The following is a 20,092-nucleotide window of genomic DNA, read 5'->3' as shown; positions in this document are numbered from 1 at the left end:
TAGTTGAAGTACTAGTAGTAGTAGTAGTAGTAGTAGTAGTAGTAGTAGTAGTAGTAGTAGTAGTGGTAGTAGTAGTAGTAGTAGTAGTAACAGCAGCAGCAGTAGTAGTAGTAGTAGTCGCTGCAGCAGGAGTTGTAGTAGTAGTAGCAGCAGCAGCAGCAGCAGTAGTAGTAGCAGCAGCAGCAGCAGCAGCAGCAGGAGTAGTAGCAGCAGTAGCAGCAGCAGTAGCAGTAGTAGTAGTAGTAGTTGAAGCACTAGTAGTAGTTGAAGCAGTAGTAGTAGTAGTAGCAGTAGTAGCAGCAGTAGTAGTAGTAGTAATAGTAGTAGTAGTAGAAGTAGTAGTAGTAGTAGAAGTAGTAGTAGTAGTAGTAGTAGTATAAGTAGAAGTAGCAGTAGTAGTAGTATAAGTAGAAGTAGCAGTAGTAGTAGTAGTAGTAGTAGTAGTAGTAGTAGTAGTAGTAGTAGTAGTAGTAGTAGTAGTAGTTGTTGTTGTTGTTGTTGTTGTGGATGTTGTAATAGTAGTAGTAGTTTTGCAGAAGTAGTAGTAGTAGTAGTAGTACTAGTAGTAGAAGTAATAGTAGTAACTTTCAAAGCAATGTCTACAAGTTTAAATTCTTTAACCCTGTTCAAGGTGTATACACACTCAATATTTAACTACAGTCCATGTTTGCAATTAACAAACTATCTGATAAACCTGTGTGTGAGTCAGATATGTCTGCTGCTAATCTATTGGTTATAAAATATCACAGCCTTTTCTGATTGGCTGAGTTCAAATACAGAAAGTTTACCTGTTAGATTGAAATTCTGGCGTATTGTAGAAAATTTGCAGGTTAATCTTGTTGTTAAAATGAAGTTAATGTAATGTTCACAAACAGTAGAGTTAATGAGTTTTTCCATTAACAAGAATTTCTTAAAATAATAATGTATGGATATCATTTGGAAAGTGACATGAAATGTTGTTAAAAAGTGATGCATACAAGTGTTTCACAAGTCTGTCTAGGAATAGAACAACAACTGAAGGTTTTTGCTTTTCATTATTTCTAAATATTCCTTTAAATTTATTCTTCTTATGTCATCATTGTAGACCTTTTTTATGTGACATTTTAAGTAAAAGTATGGCAAATATAGAAGTTTAAAAGCAGCTGTCACACACATTTTCACTAAGTGCAGTTTGCAGCTTGATAAAGGAAGTCCTATGTGGAGATATTAATAAGCTTGAATGTAGTATCGGAAGTTTATAATGCATGGCTAGGGAACTGAGGCTAAGGGAGTTATGTGCTGTGCATGATGAGAACTCAATGCTCATTAATGCTGTTAATGTTTATAAATAAATTAATTAAACCAATAGCATTGTTTTTTAGGTTTCACTGTGCATTTTCATACCAATAGAATTACACATCATTCTAATTATAGCAATAATAAATTTGTACTAATCATACCTACAAATTTTGTTATGCTATGCTTTGTGATGTATTAACTTCATTGTAAGTTATTATTTAAAGACAATTTTACTAAATATTTAAAACAATACTTGAATTATTTGCTATATACATTTTCATTATGTGCTTTAACTGTAGCTGACCAGTTGATGGAAGATACTGCAGAGTTTGGCAGGGAAATAACCCAAGACAGCAAAGCGGCTCTTTTGGCGCATTTACCAAGAGGACTAACATGGCCACAAATTCATGGTAAATATTGTTATGCCCCGGGCTCATATAAGTAATTAAGTGTTAACCACCTGAAAGTATTTTGTCTTTTTGGTATCCAATATTTTGGTCTAGTTTCAATTACAGGTTATTTTTATATGAATTAGCAAATTAGCATATCTTTCATATAGCTATATCTGAATATAAAATTCCTATATATGTTTGAGTTTCCAGATACATGCTAGTGTACCCCGTTTTGGGGCATTTAAGAAAACAACAATATAAATTTCAAAATAAAAGAGAGTCATATAAAAATATAAGTTAAATCACCAATTTATTCACTTGAAAGTCTCAGTTTTCCTGTGTGGTTGCCTGTTTGCAAGTAGATTAAAGCCCGCTTGCAAACTTTAAGAGAATAAATTTCAGTAAATGGAAAAGAAATAATTGCTAACTACTTAGGATCGTAAATGTTCGCTCAAATACAAAAAAGCCAGATGTACCGAATTAAGAAGTGATATGAAATATCTAAAATAGATTAAAATATGAATGAGCATTGAAGTATAGATATTCAATCATATGATTGCTGCACATTTACTTTTACAGATGAATGTAAAAAACTTATGACTTTCTTGTAATATTGTTTGCTTTGTTTTTCTTTCAGAGATCATGCAGGAGCCGTACAGTATAACAGCAGTACAAGTTCTATAAAAGATCCACGACCTACTGAAGCCCAGCTAATTAACAAAAAAGTTTTTAAAAACTGTAATTTTATCCCACCTGGGTACTTATAATTTACTAAGCTGCCTTCACAAGTTTTAGACTTGCAATTATATTTTAAACTGTCACTTGGAAAGTAATACATGTACATGCATTATGTTCTGAATTTCTTTGAACAATAAAATTATATAAAAGTATTTTAATGAAATTGAGCACCTAAATTGCATTAAAGTGAAAGTAGCTGAGAAAAATAGTATCCTTGTGCTCATGGGCAGCTACATATATTGTGACAAACATGTAGTAGCTAAAATAACTTAAATTTTTCATTTTGTTTCTTGTATATCGTTTGTACAGGGTTCGTGAATTGTTACTGTATATTACTTGACTTGCTTGTATTTTGTTACTTTGAATACATGTTGTTAAGGTTGCATTATACTTTTTAACTTTTAAAGTAGCGCCTGTTCTGTTATGTAAGGGCCTGATTTATGATAATGGACCTAGAGGCTTTGTAAGCATGTATTAAACAACACTTGTTTGATCTGAATAATTTGTTAAATAAATGTAACACAATTTGTAATCTGATGTTATATTTTGATGAATTGTGAACAAAATAATACATCGAAGAAACTAAGGCATTATGTTGATTTTTTGTTTTGTTTTAATCTAACCTTAAATTATGATTTATTTAAGCTGTGAGTATTGTATTCATTTAATACATGAATATTGTTTTTAGACCAGAAATTTCTTTTTCTATTCAGTGACCATGGTAAACGCTGGACAATTTTCCATGTTATACCAGGCATCCATGGAATATTAAACAAAGAAAAACCCTGGAACATTTTCCAGGGTTTTCCAGCCAGCATGGAAAAAATACCGTCCGAATACTCCATGTAATCTGGAAAACCCTGGAAAAAAATCCATGGTTTTCCATGGTTTTCCAGATTACATGGAGTATTCGGACGGTATTTATTCCATGCTGGCTGGAAAACCCTGGAAATTGTTCCATGGTAATTATTCCAGGGAGCCTGGAAAACCATGGAAACTATTCCAGGCTATTTCCACATACCATGGACAATTTTCCACCCTTTTTTTTTAAATATCGACGCTGGAAAAGGCTGGAAACTTAGTCCGAATACTCCAGCCTCATATTTTCCATGGATTTCCATGGAAAACCCTGGACAAAGTACACCCGGGAATGAATTACAAATCTGAACCACTGGAACGAAGACATTCACCATTAAGGGGTTAAACTATTTGTATAATGTTACTGACTGTTTTCAAAATCCATTATTGTCAAGTGGACCACATAATGAGTCTAAGGTGTATTAGTACAACTTAAATTGTTGACTTTGTTTTAAGACATGAGGGTTAAACAAACTCAGATACCGGTATCAAGTTGCTATCTTCAATATATAAAAAGTTATGGCCAATGTTAAAGTTTTCGGACGGACAGACCCCATAAATTTGACATTTGACCTTGAAGGATGACCTTGACCTTTCACCACTCAAAATGTGCAGCTCCATGAGATACACATGCATGCCAAATATCAAGTTGCTATCTTCAATAGTGAAAAAGTTATGGCCAATGTTAAAGTTTTTTCAGACGGACGGACAGACTGACTGACATACTGATGGACAGTTCAACTGCTATATGCCACCCTATACCAGGGACATAAAAATAGCTCAAAATGGCTAGGAAGTGCATGAAGGCTGAACTGTCTGAAAATACTGTTGAAAAAAATTATTGATATATATTTAAGAAAAAGAACAGAGAAATTCAGCTGTGAATACAGTCAATCTTGTGCTTGCGACCACTTGAATTAAGCGACTTTTGTCTTATGCGACCACTTTAAATCCCGCCAGAGCGTTTTACCTATATTTTCATATTGTATTAAGCGACTTTTGTCCTCTGACCAGCAACCGCTGATTTTAGTGCATTTTGATGCCCGAGTCTTGAATTAAGCGACCGCTTTAAGGTAAAAGTGGTAAATCTGTTGACCATTCAGGAACAAATCAGTGTTGATTGTTTATCTAAGCCGATAACATGAACGATGACATTTTTGCTGTGATTTCACACCAGCCATTTTCCTTTGTCTCGATGACTGGTTCTGACCGGTGTTAATGCTGACTGCGTATCAATTTTTGGTGTCAAATAATACAGTGAGGTATTGCCAACAGTCTACGGGTTAGAGTTTACCATCAGGAACGTTAAGTGACAAATTTGATCGCCGATTTTATTGCAGAAACAATGCGCCAACGCGACAAACATTTTCACAGTGTTCTCGAGAGGTGTAAAAAATAAACTATTAATCTGTAACATGTAGCGAAATCTGTTCATTAAAAAATGTAATTGTTATAATGCTAATTAGTTTGTGTTAGCAAATTTTCCAATCAGGCGTGTTTATTTAGTTTTCAATCAAGGTGTTTTATTTATTTTGGAATTCCCTATGTACCATAATCGAGTCAGATATATATAAGCTTACCTTCAGAAATTAAAATGTCAAAACCGAAAGTATTAACGTTAAATGAGAACATTCGGGTAGTGGAAGTGTCGAAGAGTAAAAGTGCACGTAAATTTAATCGCGAATGAGTTTGGAGTCGGAAAAACCTATTCTCCATGCAAACCATTTACATTGTATTTAGAATTAGAGAGAACAAATACAACTTATTTTAAGTAAAAAATTGGTTTATTCATTTTATTTATATTTAGATTCATTTGATTACAAAAGCAAAAATCGCTGTGTCAAAAAGAGATAATCCGATATCTAGATTTAAAATCAAAGGTCTGCATTCATCACAAATGGCCTTTTTTTAATTTAAAGACCATTCTATTAAGAGACCACTTTTGGTAACTCCCTTTAGTGGTCTCTAAATACAAGATTGACTGTATTACATTCATACTTACATGTGTATTCATATTATAAATATCATAACAAATAAAAGTGTGATTTTTGTTTTCCCCTTTTAATAAAAAACGACGCGTTTTTCGCATTTGGACGGGCCCCTCCACCATTCTCCTATTTGTGAAAAAACACACTGATTCTTGACGTAGAAACACAATGAAATGACGTACATAATCTCCATATTGCCATCTGTCCATGTTTCAAGTTTCTTGAAGAAATATGAAGAACTTTTTAAGTTATCGCAGGGTCCAGAAATGTGTGACAGACTGACGGACACACAAAGCGCAAACCATAAGTCCCCTCCGTTGAAACCGGAAGGGGACAATAAAGAGTACTTATATTATGTGTAGTTATACTAAAACAAATGTACCGCTAGTGCTGTTTGGTATATGTAATATACAGAGTCTGGTAGACTGCAATATTTTGTGCATTAAATCTTTATTGCACAAATCTGTGAAGACAGAAGCCATCTTGGTTTTTAGTTTCAAATTTTTCAAAATTTATAGAAAGTAAGGAATATAGAAAGTACATCGCATTACTCAACCAAGACCCAGTGAAAATAAATCATTATACATATTATCTTATTAGGTAAATATTGTTTGGAAATATGACACGACCTATATTATTTCAATTGCTGCCAAAAATATGCAGTCAATTGAAAACCAAGATGGCATATCAGTCCTGTTTAAACACACATGTCGATCTAAAAGGTTATCTCAAACAACATATCTGGGAATCTAGTTAAATCTATGGGATAAACAAATAAGGCAGAATATACAAATTTGAAGCAAGAAATATCGGAGATAATTGTCAACATAGCTCTCTCAAAGGAAGATTTATATATGGGTTTATGGAAAGACTGTGCATGACATAAAATGCTATATCAAAGACATATATTTTAATGCTTTTATTCCTGTGGTAAAGTGGTAAACGCTTAATAACTTACACATGTCATGTGGGGAAGGCAGTGATTGAAAAACTGATTACATCACAAATGTTGTTCAATAGGTTCTAACATGAACGCGTTCTCCGAATACGTAACGCATATTGTTCAATATGTCCTAACATGAATATGTTCTCTGATTAAATCACAAATATTGCACAATATGTCCTAACATGAATATGTTCTCTAGATTGTCTGTGCAAACCAATATTATGATACCAGATCATGTTACCTCGACCTTTAAAACTTTATATGCTTATTACTTTCCACCAAAGAAATCACTGAACCTTGTGACATTAAACTTTGACTGTTGCTCCAAAACATTACCAGGTGCATTAAGTTTTTCACAAATAAGGCCACGACTTTTTTTTTTATTGGTTTACAAAAATTGTTTTGAAAATGGTCCATCGGGCGGTCGAAAAAAAAAAAAAAAAAAAAACATCATTGGAAAAAAAAGTTAATACTAATAACATCAGAACAAAGACAACATATCTTTTATAACCTTAAACACAGAGACAAAAAATCAAATTATGCAATGAAACACATCTATATCTTCAAATAAAATGAGTCCTAACAGCACATTATGTAACATCAGGCAATTTTAAACACTGCATTACATGACATGCGTTCTTCTCCCATTAAAACGAAAAACTGCGCTTCATTTCCATAATTGGATGCGCACCATTACGCAATGCGATGCCCGTTGCATAAATCTTATATAAGATAAACTACTCATACACAAATTACCCGGTATGTGTTTGCTCTTACTCGACTTATGAGATCGTACATGAAAAAAAAAATCGAGGTAGATCGATCCATGCGTCGTCGCGGTAATGTTTGTCAAAGTTGTTGTTGTCATGAAAACTCGTTGATTTACAACGCAAAACGTCTTATTTGAACTGACGCGAATTAATTTAATCATATTTGTCAACTTCGCTTTTGCTTTATTTTGATAATTTAATCCAAAGTTTAATGTTAGCAAGTGTTTTTTTTTTACTGGAATTGTAAACAAGGAGTCGGTTAAAGTCTTCCGAAAATGTGCAGTCTGTGTGAATTGACAGTTTGACGTCATCAAAGGAAAGCCGCTTTCTGTCGGAAGCAATAAAGCGACAAATTTCGCGCCGAAAAAATTGGCTTCCTTTGTCTAGCAATCAACATGCCGAATCAATTGTGTGTTTGGTTCTCAATTGCAATCCTCCAATTTAATAAAAGCACGTGCATAGCTCCGCCTTCGAATCTTTTGCAGAGAACGGAGGCGGAGTTTAACGGTTAATTGAGCTAGTGTTTTACACAAGTTGAGTTCCGATTTGCCGAAATTACTCGGCCCAAAGCGTTGAAACGACAAATACATTTATCAATGATTTTCCGAGATATACCGATTTGTTCCGATTTCCAAACTTTCTGTACAGTTCCTATAAACTATGGCGGACGTGTTTACAAAATTCCTAAACACATATATCGTAAATAATGGCAGTGTTTTATTGGATTATTTATACTAATTATCAAATACTATCGGGTTTGTTTAATATAATTAACATGTTAAACAATATAGTTGCGTCACAGACACGGAAATAAATTTTGATGGGGTCGACATTTGACTGACGCTGATTTTCTTATTGTCTGTAATTTTTACCCGAAATAAATTTTGAGAAGTGCCCATAAAAGGACTGGTACATAATGTGTCACATTGAAAAATATCCCGATCTCTGCAATTGAATATATGTGAACCAATCGTTGATTGTACTTACTTGATTTTATTCGTACTCAAACCGGATCGTTTTTTTTCTCGTTTTCACGTTTTGCAGTGCGGTCGGGAATAAAATATTTAAAAAAAAGACGATTTTCCGATTTTATTTTTTTTCCCATTTTCCAAAAATTAGGGTCGGCGGTTTTGTAAACCAAGAAATATAAAAGTCGTGGCCTAACCATCAAACTAATCTGCAAGATTGTACACCAATGCATTCACTAGATATCAAGCAAAACAAAAAAGTCTACATACCGACCAACCCAAGGTGGGCATGTACACAGCAATATACAAGCCAATTACTGTGAAACCATTTATTTTCGTCGGCACAAAATTTCGCCCTTTTCATAAAAATGACTATTTCGTCCCCTCTTAAATTCGTCCATTTCTGGTTTTGAAAAAACAACAAAAAACGTCCGATTTGTTTGTAATACATGTAATACGCGGTTGCGAAAATCGTGCTGGGGAAAGAGAGGTGACACTTGGTAGTCACTTGCAGGAGGTGGGCCTTGTTTGGCATATGCCAATTAGCAAGTCTGTTATTTTAGGTGATAGTAACTGTCCCTTATTATTTTATGTCATTGACACGTTCTTTGTTATGATTAGCGGATAAGTGGGACTGAATAATCGTTAACGAGTGTTTTAAACAACGAAGCCAATTGCCAATTAGTCTTTTTCCATTACTATCACTGTCAAACAAATAACAATCTTACCTTTATCGGCGCCAATTAGAGAAGGTGCGAACATTATGGGTTATAATTAGCGTAAGCAAATTATTTTGGTCATATTTCATTAAAGTTTCAAGCGTTTTGCATCGTAAATATTTGAAACCAAACAACCAAACACAAATAAAAATGTTCTTTATTAATTTGTAACAAAGCGCAGAATATATTTCAGTCAGGTGTTGATCACACATCGTCATATTTTAATTGCGTTAATAGTATTGTCTTTAATCCGGATTCGCCGCGTGTAGGCTGTATAATCTGCAACACCCCCTGAAAAACACAATACACACAATGGGTAATAAAGTTGTTAACAATTAGCGCTAATCAACACTATTATACCTAAACGAAGTCGACGCATTCGATACAGCCTTATTGCATTCGCGTTTTACAGGAAATGTCAGTTGTCAGTACACTATATAATGAACACCCCTTTGTGTCAAAACCGGATTTAACTTGAGTGTGAATAGTCGACTGTTTCATGTTCTTTGTATCAATACCATCTGTGTATCTGTATTAGAAGTATACCAGTCAACAAACAAGGTGCGCGCTTCCGCATATGGGTATTCGGACGTTAAAAAAATTGACCTACGGTTTAGCGTTCACGCCGTAGAACGCATTAAAGCAATATAACTCTTTTTTTTCACTATTTCTTTATTTGCAAAAATACTAGTGGCTTATAACTTACCTGGCAATCTTTTTTTCTCGCATTTTGCGAGTGTGCGAGTGTTAATTTCGAGCCCTGTGTATATGCGTGGATTACGCTGGATTTAAATGCCTCATGCCTACAGTAATTCAGTCTTATTTGTTTCAAATATGGGACATGATTGTTCGTTAGGATCTTGAATTCGTCCAACGGTCGAAGGACGAATAAGGCGAAAATTAACGTCGGAAGAATAATAATGGTTTCACAGTATACCGACCAACCCAAGGTGGGCATGTACACAGCAATATACAAGCCAATTATACCGACCAACCCAAGGTGGGCATGTACACAGCAATATACAAGCCAATTATACTGACCAACCCAAGGTGGGCATGTACACAGCATGTACACAGCAATATACAAGCCAATTCTTTGAATAGAAACTTAAGCTTCATTGGTCATTGTCAGCCTCGGGTATTGCTTAAATGTACCCAGGATACTCCTAAGTATACTTCAATGTACCCTGGGTATGAAAAATATACTGAAACGTACCCGGAAATTACACTAAATTGGTCGTTATCGCCTTTTTTTCAAATTATTTATGTTCATATTTATGTCAATATTTTGTAAAATGGCCTTTATATTATAGAAACTTTTGAGGAACTTTTTTTCAAAGACAAATTTGTTTCGTATTCCGTAGGGCGTTAAACAACATTGGATTTCAAGTGGAAATAAAACTCAGGTACAGTCTAAATTGACTGGGTACGTGTTAGTAAATTTTTCGTACCCGGGGTACATAAAATATTCTTAAGAGTACCCAGAGAACATGTTATAAGAAGCACCCAAGCCGACAATGACCAATCGAGCAAAACTTAAGTACATATATAGGAACTCAACAAACTTGATTTTAAAAGTGTTGTAAGTATTATTTAAATTAAAGTTATTCAAGAATGCCAATATCAAAACTACTATTTCACACAAGTCTGACAGGCCAATTGCAAAATAAGTAATACAAATAAAATTTTGATAAGTTTCCAATGCTTATTGGAATTGGTTAAATAAACCATTGGCTTATTTGCTTAAATATCGTATTGAACATTCTTCAGCTTAAAGGATAATGAAAACTAATATTTGTGGATATTTTAACATGTCTATTTCACACAAAGGACTCTTCTTTAGTCGAGTATCTCATTTGCTGAGCTATTCAAAATATTGTGAGGAATATTGAATAGTTTTAAAACATAATAGAAACTTGTTGGACCAAAGAACATATTTTTTTTCTCAATAAAGCTGTTTGAAATATTTGTGAACTAAAGGATTACAGTAGCTTAAAGGGGTATAAACAACGATATTTTCAACTTACCATCAACATTATTTATGAAATACATATTCTCGCTTTTCAAGCAGATATTTATAAAAGAACATTGTTATATTTATGAATTTTTTTAGACTAGAGGGCATTCTGCCATTGATCGCTCACCTCTGTTATGGGCATGGCCAATCTTTACCCCAGGGGCATGTGTTGAACAGTTTTTTCTCAAGGACCAAAATCTGAGGTCATATAACACATCAAATGTGTATGTTAAGTTGATGTACAATATAAAATATTTAAGTCTCAACAACTACAGAGAAGGCAGATTTTGACCCCAAAGAAGGATTTAATCAAACTTAGTACAGGACCACTATACGATGTTACATGCCAAATATTACACCTCTGACTTGGCCTGTAGATACGATTTTAAAAATATTTTAACTATGCAGGTATGTATCAATTATGTGACAGTGGAGCACTTCCACTTTAGAAACCCAGGGGAAATAAACAGTCTTTTCAGTGGAACACATTTTGATTTCACATACAAAATATCAAAGCTGTATGCATTGTGGATTATCAGAAGAAGTTATTATGCTAAATAAATCCATGCAAAAAATGTGATTCTTGGGGCATGGCCATTTTTCTTTCCAAAGGGCTCCATTTAAACATCTTTGTACAGGATCTATCAGATGTGACATACCAACTATTTGGTCTGAGACTTATGAATCATATTTTTTAAGTCATAAGTCTTTAATAACTCATGTAACTCATGACCTTTTACCTTGAGCTGTAACTGTTCACTTAGGATTATTGTATTAATGAGTGACACATGGTATGGATGAGGAAGATAATATTCCTAAGTTAAATTAAAATTTTTCCAGGCATGTTTATGTTACAAATCAGACACATGAACCTAGAGCATGGAAGCTTTCGGGGACACATTTTCTGGTAGTCAGGAAGGATTAAATATAAAATGACATTAAATTCCTTCTAGGAATGCAAACATTACAGAGATTATATTTAGACAGACGGAATACACACACATGCACACACACACACCAGAACTCAGGCATAGATGGACAGTGTGACTAATATACACCCTCCTTCAGGGGCCTAAACATGCCCAAATCTGTGTGAACACATGCCTTTAATTGCTGATCACCATTGCATTTTAAATTGAAAGTTTCAGATATGGTACTCATATTGGAACCATTAATACTTAAGTCCAAGGCTTCAAGTTACATGTCAAGTATGATATGAAAGAAATTCGATTGATTGTAGATCTTTTTCAAATTGCCTGACACAACACTCACACAAAGAAATTTGCAGAGTGATTATATCTAATTTATATATTTCAATGTTCAGGTATTCAATGGGTAGGGTAATCTGATTATAGGAGCTATTGAAGCATGGGTACTGAATAATTTTTAAATGTCATAATTGGACCATAGAACATTTTTAAGGCATAGCATTTCAATTATTATTATTCAAGTGTGTTATCAATTCAAATGATCAAATAAGCAATCCCAATTTTGTGCCATTAGTATAGTCAAGAGAAATATGTTAATAGATCTGTTATTCAGCTTTTAAAAATGTATTTCACATTTCAATAAACCTAAGTTAAATGTAATACTCCATGGACATTTCTGTTTGCAAAATTCTTTTAAAGCTATTGAGTTGGTCACAAGTGATACATTATCTAGTGCTACTAAATTTCTTAATTTTATAATCATACATGTACTTCAAATAGTGTATATAAACCATTAACTGCAATAATGGGGTTAGGATATTCCATGGTTTTAGATAGAGTTAAGTACCAGTCAGAATATTGTTGGTCTAACAGTAAGTGGTTATTTGTTGGAAGAAAGTGTCGAGACAATGAAAATAAATGAATGCCAGAATTTGTATCGGGATATCTGTATGTAATATCTGAATACTATAATGATAACTATATAAATCAGTAATAATGGCTGATATATTAAGTCTTGTTTGTATATTCTTTTAGCAAAGATCTTTAATTAATAATAAGTCATATATAATAACTGTATATGCAAACAAATCACTTTTGACGAATAATTACTAGGGATGGGACCGAATATTTGAAGAATCGAAAATTGGCCGAATATTCAAATCCAAAATTTATAATAGAATATTCTATTGTTATGCAAATATACTTCTAAACAAGTTATACCTACATGTACAAAGTCACAGTTCCGGTTAAATGCAGACGACTTTCCTATATAAGTCATTGTTTTGATAAAAGCTGCCATCAAAAAACGAGATGAAAATTAGCAACCAGGAGGGCATAAGGAGAGGGACCAATAGCCAATTTACTTATGATGCAATATGTACAATTTATTTTCTGAGAATCAGTCGAAAATGAAAATGAATTTATGTGAAACATCAATGTGTATCGATAAGCATTCAATTTGTTTGATATACACAATCTGTGTTTTGACAGGTCTTTTTACCTCTGGTTGTATAATGGACATTGCCTTTGGATTTGATTGGGTCGTATTCCGCTTTTATTTCAGTGCCAGACATCTATTAATAGCAATAACCATATCATACCCATATCATAAAACATCACGGTGTGAATGCCTAATAAATTCAATAATTTGCCGATAAATTGCTGCTAAGGTGTCAAAAACTCCACTGGAGCACTGGAGTAGAAGTAGATGGTAATAAGGGGCCATAAAGGGATTTATTAGTAATAGTAAGTTTTACCAAGACAGACCTTGAATAGCCATTTTTATTATTAATTTATAGAACGTTCGTTGTGTTTTAGCAATGTTGGGCCAAATTGTCTCATATCATGACGCCGGACCAAATACCCCAAAAAAAAAAGCCAAAACAAAAGCATAAATATTATTGATGGGAAGTAATCCGATTCAATTAGAAGTATTGAAATACAGTAAAATTAAGCTTATGAAATTTTTGGAAATATCTTTTATCTTATGAAAATAAACATCATTTATTTAAAAGGAAGAAATAATTATCAATAATCTTTTTTCTAAAATTATTACTATAAAGTGTTCCAAAGCTGCACATATGATACCATCTACATGTATAGTGGTATTAGTGGAATTTGGACGAGCACGTTGCTCCGGATGGTCATGATATATGGTTTAAAAATCGAATATATTCGAATAATGACAAACAAATATTCTAATATCATTTTCAGTATTCGTTCCCATCCCTAATAATTACCGATCAAATTACTAAAATCCATAAGAAAGTGACACGTTAAGTACACGTGTACATATATAACAGCGGGTGATAGCTGATATCAGCATATGCATACATGTAAATCCAACATTCAGATGTTTGCTTTATATATAGTACATGTACCAAGCCTTTTCAATATTGTTGTAACTCACAGTAAGAAAAACAGTTTTTCGTAAAAAATATATGGTCCGCTAATCAATCAGAAATAAATTACTGCTGAATTCGGTAGCCCGGATTTACCGCAAGTACCTGGATTTCGCAGTTCCTCATCAATATACTTTGTCAGCTAGTCGGCTACGTTATTTGCACCCCAATATTTATTATATCGATATTGACTGTCGTTTAAACGTTTACTGTTTTGGTAAACGTTTTTCAGCAAAACACGAAACGCGACCGTTTAAACGTGACACCCTTAGTTAAATACCATGTACTTAAAGAGCAATTATTGCACTAAGATTCTATGTTCAGAATATATACCTTATACTTCTGGGCAAAAAAACAACCTAGGTCATGCGTAATCTTCATATTGACTCGCAAATTGCATGTGAAGTGTTTTCTATTATCTTCTGTACTTTCCGATAGCTTGCAGGATTTCTTTTTATATGATCAAGAGTAATCAAGTTTGAAAGTGTAAAGCTGAAAATTTTGAGGTTATAATATCTTACAAATCAACATAAAAAATATAATTTCACAGAAAAATGAAAGGTTTTAATAATAATTAAAATTAATAATTCTCACAGCTTTTTTTCACTGTTTGAAATGATGATTTTCAACATTAAAATGTATTTCCGAACAAAAACAAATAAAACTTTTTTTTAATTTAAAGACAGATTGGTGGGTTTGAAAATGAACATGGACTTTGTATTAAAGTCTCTTGTTTTGGATGTAATATCATGATGAATATGGGTTGAAAACGTCTAAATTTCTTTATATTATACGGGCCATGCTCTGTGAAAAAGGGGTTTGGTGCATGTGCGTAAAGTGTCATCCCAGATTAGCCTGTGCAGTCTGCACAGGCTAATCAGGGACAACACTTTCCGCTACTAGGATATTTTTTGTTTCAAGAAAGTTTCTTCTTAGCAAAAATCCAGTAAAAGTGGAAAGTGTCATCCCTGATTAGCCTGTGCATGCATTACACCGCCTTTCCACAGAGCATGGCCCATATATTTTTCTAATCTTTTTCTTGTACTACCTAAACCACTGAAGGCTAACGCACCTGTGATAATCTAATACACACTGAGGGCAGCACAGCTGTCTGTGGGTGTTGCAGAACTTGTCAACTTTATTGTCTTTGTGTTCATCACAAGAAAGTAGAAAATGCACCACCTTTTTTGAAACTGGCCATTTATCTATATCTTTTTTTCCAAATGTTGTATGTTTAGCAAAAAATAGACCATGTAAATCAATACAGTTTCCACAATAAAACCGATCACACTGTTTACAATAGAAATCAGCACTTGTCTCAACTTTATTCTGGTCTTCACAGGCATTACAAATATAGTCATTCACTTCATTAGAACCCTGATCAACTGAAAACTGAGCACTTGCTGCCATTTTGTACCTTTTGAACAATGTCAACAAAGTCTCTTTTTTTACACTTAAAATTCAGACTAAATATCCATCAATAAAGAAACCTATTACAAATACACACATATTTATATATTTTGTACATTAGCACAAGATTTAAAACTTCTAACTTGACTCAGAAAATCACACCTAAACTCCAATATTTGCCAAACTATGATCCAAAATGTTCTTTGCGGCGCAGTTTTGTAATTATAGTAAACATTGTCACTATGTAAACCGTCACGCATATGAGAACAAGTAAGGATCAGGTTACTTTTAACCTAATAGAAAGAATGTATGAAGATAAGTGCATTCAATAGAAGGCTAATTTAAACTGACTGAAATTTAGCAAAGAAGTATTAAATACAGTTAGTTAAGCAAGTGTAGTACAAATAATGCCTGGTTTAACAAGAATAGTACGCTGAATTATAAATTTATTCCAGCTGGGTAATGTTTTGATTTGTAAACTTAAATGAAGGCTTTGTTATTTGAGGAAAACTGCCCCGCTTCATGGCAGCCATGTTTTTCAAGGAATCAAAACCATTAAAAAATTCAGCCAAAATATTATTAGAGCCAACAATCTGACCACACTTTTGTGCAGCATTGAATGTAACTGTCAATTACAGAGTATTGACAAGCTTTTACTTAAGCCACATTATAAAGCAAAACTTTCCCGCCCCCATGTTTCATGATCCTAGGCCTAATCATTCTTGAGTTATCATCCGGAAACCATTTTACTATTAAGAGTCACTGTGACCTTGACCTTTGACCTAGTTACCTGAAAATCAATAGGGGTCATCTGCCAGTCATGATCAATGTACCTATGAAGTTTCATGATCCTAGGCCTTAGCATTCTTGAGTTATCATCCGGAAACCATTTTACTATTTCGAGTCGCTGTGACCTTGACCTTTGACCTAGTGACCTGAAAATCAATAGGAGTCATCTGCCAGTCATGATCCATCTAGGTACATGTATGTATCATTAGCAGAAACATAATGACCATCTTTCATCAACAAAGAGTCAAATATTGAATATTAACACATGTCGCCGAACATAGACAGACCACAATGACTCACCTATAGCACTTCGTGCACATGTGAGCATAAAACAGCAACTACATAAATAAGTTAATGATGTGTTGTCCATATAAGCTGCATTTTGGTCTTGTTGTGGACTGTGCACAACGTCATCCACTTCCTGTGCCTCAGTAAGTTGTTCAGGCAGTGGCAACTGCTAATCTATGTATAAGTTGTGCAGGCGCATTCATGCAGCCACTGCTTGACAGCACTCATCGAGTCTCATGAATAAACAACCGCCAGTTTTATGTAGACACCTGTCAATAGAGAATAACAATCAATATTAACTAGTGATTTAATTACAATATCCAATTTATTATCAAAACTAATGATTATTATGCATTTTATTTAATTGATTAACATCTTCAGATATTAATTAAATTTAAGACTAAAATGGGTAAAGAAATAAATTCATAAAACAAAATTTGCAATAATCTACGGCATCCATTTTTATCAACACATGCACATGCATATGAAAGCAACTTGAAAATCTGTATCAAATGTTTTTTTAACTACATGTGTCTCCTTCACTGATGCCCCCATGTCACATTGAGATACACAAACAAGTCCATCAGTCATTAAAAGACAAATTTCTTCAGTACAAACAACTTGTGTATATATGCTCAAAACTTGAAAACAAATAACAAAACAAATTTAATTACACATTTGTGTACAGCTACAATTCATTAACACATTATCGAAGGTCATTCAGCAGTTGCTGTTATGCAAAATCTATCCACAGATGAACAGACAGACACAGAGGACGAACAGGTGCAATTCTTAAGGCTTTCCACGGTGTACGTTTACTTAATTGTTATGATGAAGATGTGACGATTACAATTATGCTCTAAAGATTATTAAAGGCATAAAGCATCACACTTTTTATCCAATATTTTGTGGGGATATTTATTTTGTGCTTATTAAATGGTGTCTTATGTTGATTAACTGAATGTGTTTAACTGATTTGAACTAAATAAACATACATGTAGTGAGTTTACATACCTAAATCTACTCTTTGGCAGTCCAAAAGCGCTCTCAACCACAATACACTTGACTGGGCATTGTTGTACCTATTGTTGATAGCCGGAGTCCCCCAGTACGTGTCCCTTGTGGTTTTCTTCCAGAAAGTCTAATAACAAATTTATAATAAGCTAAGTTTAAGTTGGAACAATCATTGGTTAAACGGTTTATGAAGGTAGCTATAGGATGCTCGCAAGCTTAACGCAATCTTAAATTCATTAAAATTATAAATTTAACATTGATATGCATATTTTATGTGTTGATACAGTGTGTACACACATACAGAAATATAATTGAATCTTTTATGTTGTTGAAAGAAATTAAAAGTAAAATTATGTATGCACATTAAACACATTATATTTTAGTAATGTGCAATGAATTGATGTAAACAATAAAATATTTGCATCGTCATAACAGTAGTGTTCCACTTTTTCCTAGCCAATACTAGCCATAGTCCCTCTAATGGGATATCCATAAAAGCACATTATTTATTGTCATACCTTCAAACCACGGACAAAGACAGAGGCGTCGTGTGTGTTGATCCAAGCCATTTTGACACAATCTCAATGAACCTGCAAATAAACTATACTTTAATATGTGAAATGTGTTCCACTAACTTTGTTGAATGTTCGTGGCATCTATTTAATTCACATGTTTTATGATTTAACACTATTTGTTAAGCCACTTCTGACTGACAAGTGACATTGTACAGTGTGATACAGGGTCATTAAAATAACATTGCCATTTGGCAAGAGCGTAACTAGATCAGAATATAACTTTGCTACCTTGCATCTCACCGTGCAGTGTGAGATTTATGTTGCTCAGCTACTGTATATATTACTGTACAATTCATAAATCTAATTTTGACAGAACATTGATATTTAAATGTTGGGATTGCAAAGTTTATGACTTATAATCGTTGGGGCAGATATTGCAGACATTATACAGTGCATTATTTATTATTCATTAGATAGAAAAAAACTTCAAAACTTTATGCGCAAAAGGCATATGAGGATATTGAGCTGACAACTTACTTGTATATAAGCGTCCAAAATGTGAAATATCCGAATTTTAGTTCACAAGTCAACATTCAATATTTAATGACAAATGAACTGTTTTACTTCAAAAGCAACCATAAAACATTTGTTTTGATAGAAATTGAATAAAGATGACTAAATACTTACCTATTTAACGAATTAATTATCGAAACATCACAAATTTTATTTCTCTTGGACGTTTAATGCAGAGAATGATATAGACGAGATAATTGTTGTTGTTTACATTCAGGATTTTCCGCGCATGCGCACTGACTGGTTGGCAAAAAACTGGTTACTGTAACGTAAAACATGTATAAAGGGCTTTTGTCTAGTCAATAAATTGCCAACAAATCCAAATAAATCATTAAAACTCTTAAAAATAGTGCAAATATATCATATTTAGTACCACTAAATGTATATTCACAAATATAATTTCCTTTTCATAAAAATACGACGTAGTTATAAGCATGGAGTAAACATGGTCGGAAGACTAAATACTGACAATTCCACAAAACAAAACAATAAATTAGCCGTATTCTTTCTGATAGTAAGACTTAAAAATATGATATTTAAACAATAACATAACATCATATAATTTGATTAAGTGGTGTGGATTATAAAAGTGTTATTTTTCATCAGCGAATGAAAGTGCATTTCAATTATAAAACAAAGCAATAAAAAGCTGGATACATTACACTTTTTAATGTTGTGGTAATTTTCTTTTCCATTGAATGAATTTTCGTTTCGTTTACATTTAATCACACTAATAATAAATGTTAGCATACATACAGAAAAGAACTCTGCATGTTATGCAAATTAAACTGTCTTTGCATGTATATTGAAATCGCTTTACAAGTGATAAGGAGTGATAAAAATCTAGCATTTTATGATCAATAAATCTATATATTTAATTTATTCAACGCAAGTATGTTTTACCCTATTGTGATTGCTTGTTTTCATGACGGTGTTTCGTACACTGCAATAACGTACAATCTATACACGTAATAGCGGAGTTAACATTTGCCGGCACCCGTTAAATACCTCAATTGCGTAGCAGTAAAATTGCACAATATTTTTAATTTATTTATAGTTATTAAACATTGTATTATTATGATTAAACTGGCTACTAGTTCGTGTGAATCCATTTCCAAAAATGTCACTTTTTAATGTTAAAATATTTTATTCAAGCAACTGTTTGGTATTTTGGCTTTAAAATTTGGCTTAAATGACTGCTTAATATGCCAAGGGATGACATGGAGGTATCATAAATTGTGTTTAATGACCAGACACTCGTCTGCAACATGTGGTTTATGCAGGAACCCAAGTATAGGTCCCTGGGTTTATGACACCTTGTTTTCTTTGTCTGGACAGTATTCGATCATAACAAGATAATCGGGTTGTTACGAACAAAGGTGCAATAAAACACAGAGATAAAAATGCTGCAACAAAGAATGTCAACATTGGTGTTAACAATTAAATCAAACCATTACCTTAATCAAGAGAATTTATTTAATGTTTTTCAGACAAATAA

At 33.3% G+C, this 20,092-nt stretch overlaps 1 long non-coding RNA gene across 2 annotated transcripts; it reads left to right on the top strand.

Moving 5' to 3' along the window:
* Positions 1–602: 602 nt before the first annotated feature.
* LOC127831048 (uncharacterized) lies at positions 603–2,994 on the top strand. Of its 2 annotated transcripts, XR_008026375.1 has the most exons (3): positions 603–1,020; positions 1,578–1,688; positions 2,308–2,994. It is a non-coding gene; the product is annotated as an uncharacterized LOC127831048 (long non-coding RNA). The 2 variants fall into 2 exon arrangements; XR_008026374.1 differs by lacking the exon at positions 603–1,020 and having other exon boundaries at positions 1,126–1,688.
* Positions 2,995–20,092: the final 17,098 nt, after the last annotated feature.

This window comes from Dreissena polymorpha, chromosome 5, assembly GCF_020536995.1.
Source record: "Dreissena polymorpha isolate Duluth1 chromosome 5, UMN_Dpol_1.0, whole genome shotgun sequence".
NCBI lineage: Eukaryota > Metazoa > Mollusca > Bivalvia > Myida > Dreissenidae > Dreissena > Dreissena polymorpha.
Note: the sequence above shows the minus strand (reverse complement) of the source record. Positions and strands in the feature narration are given on the sequence as shown.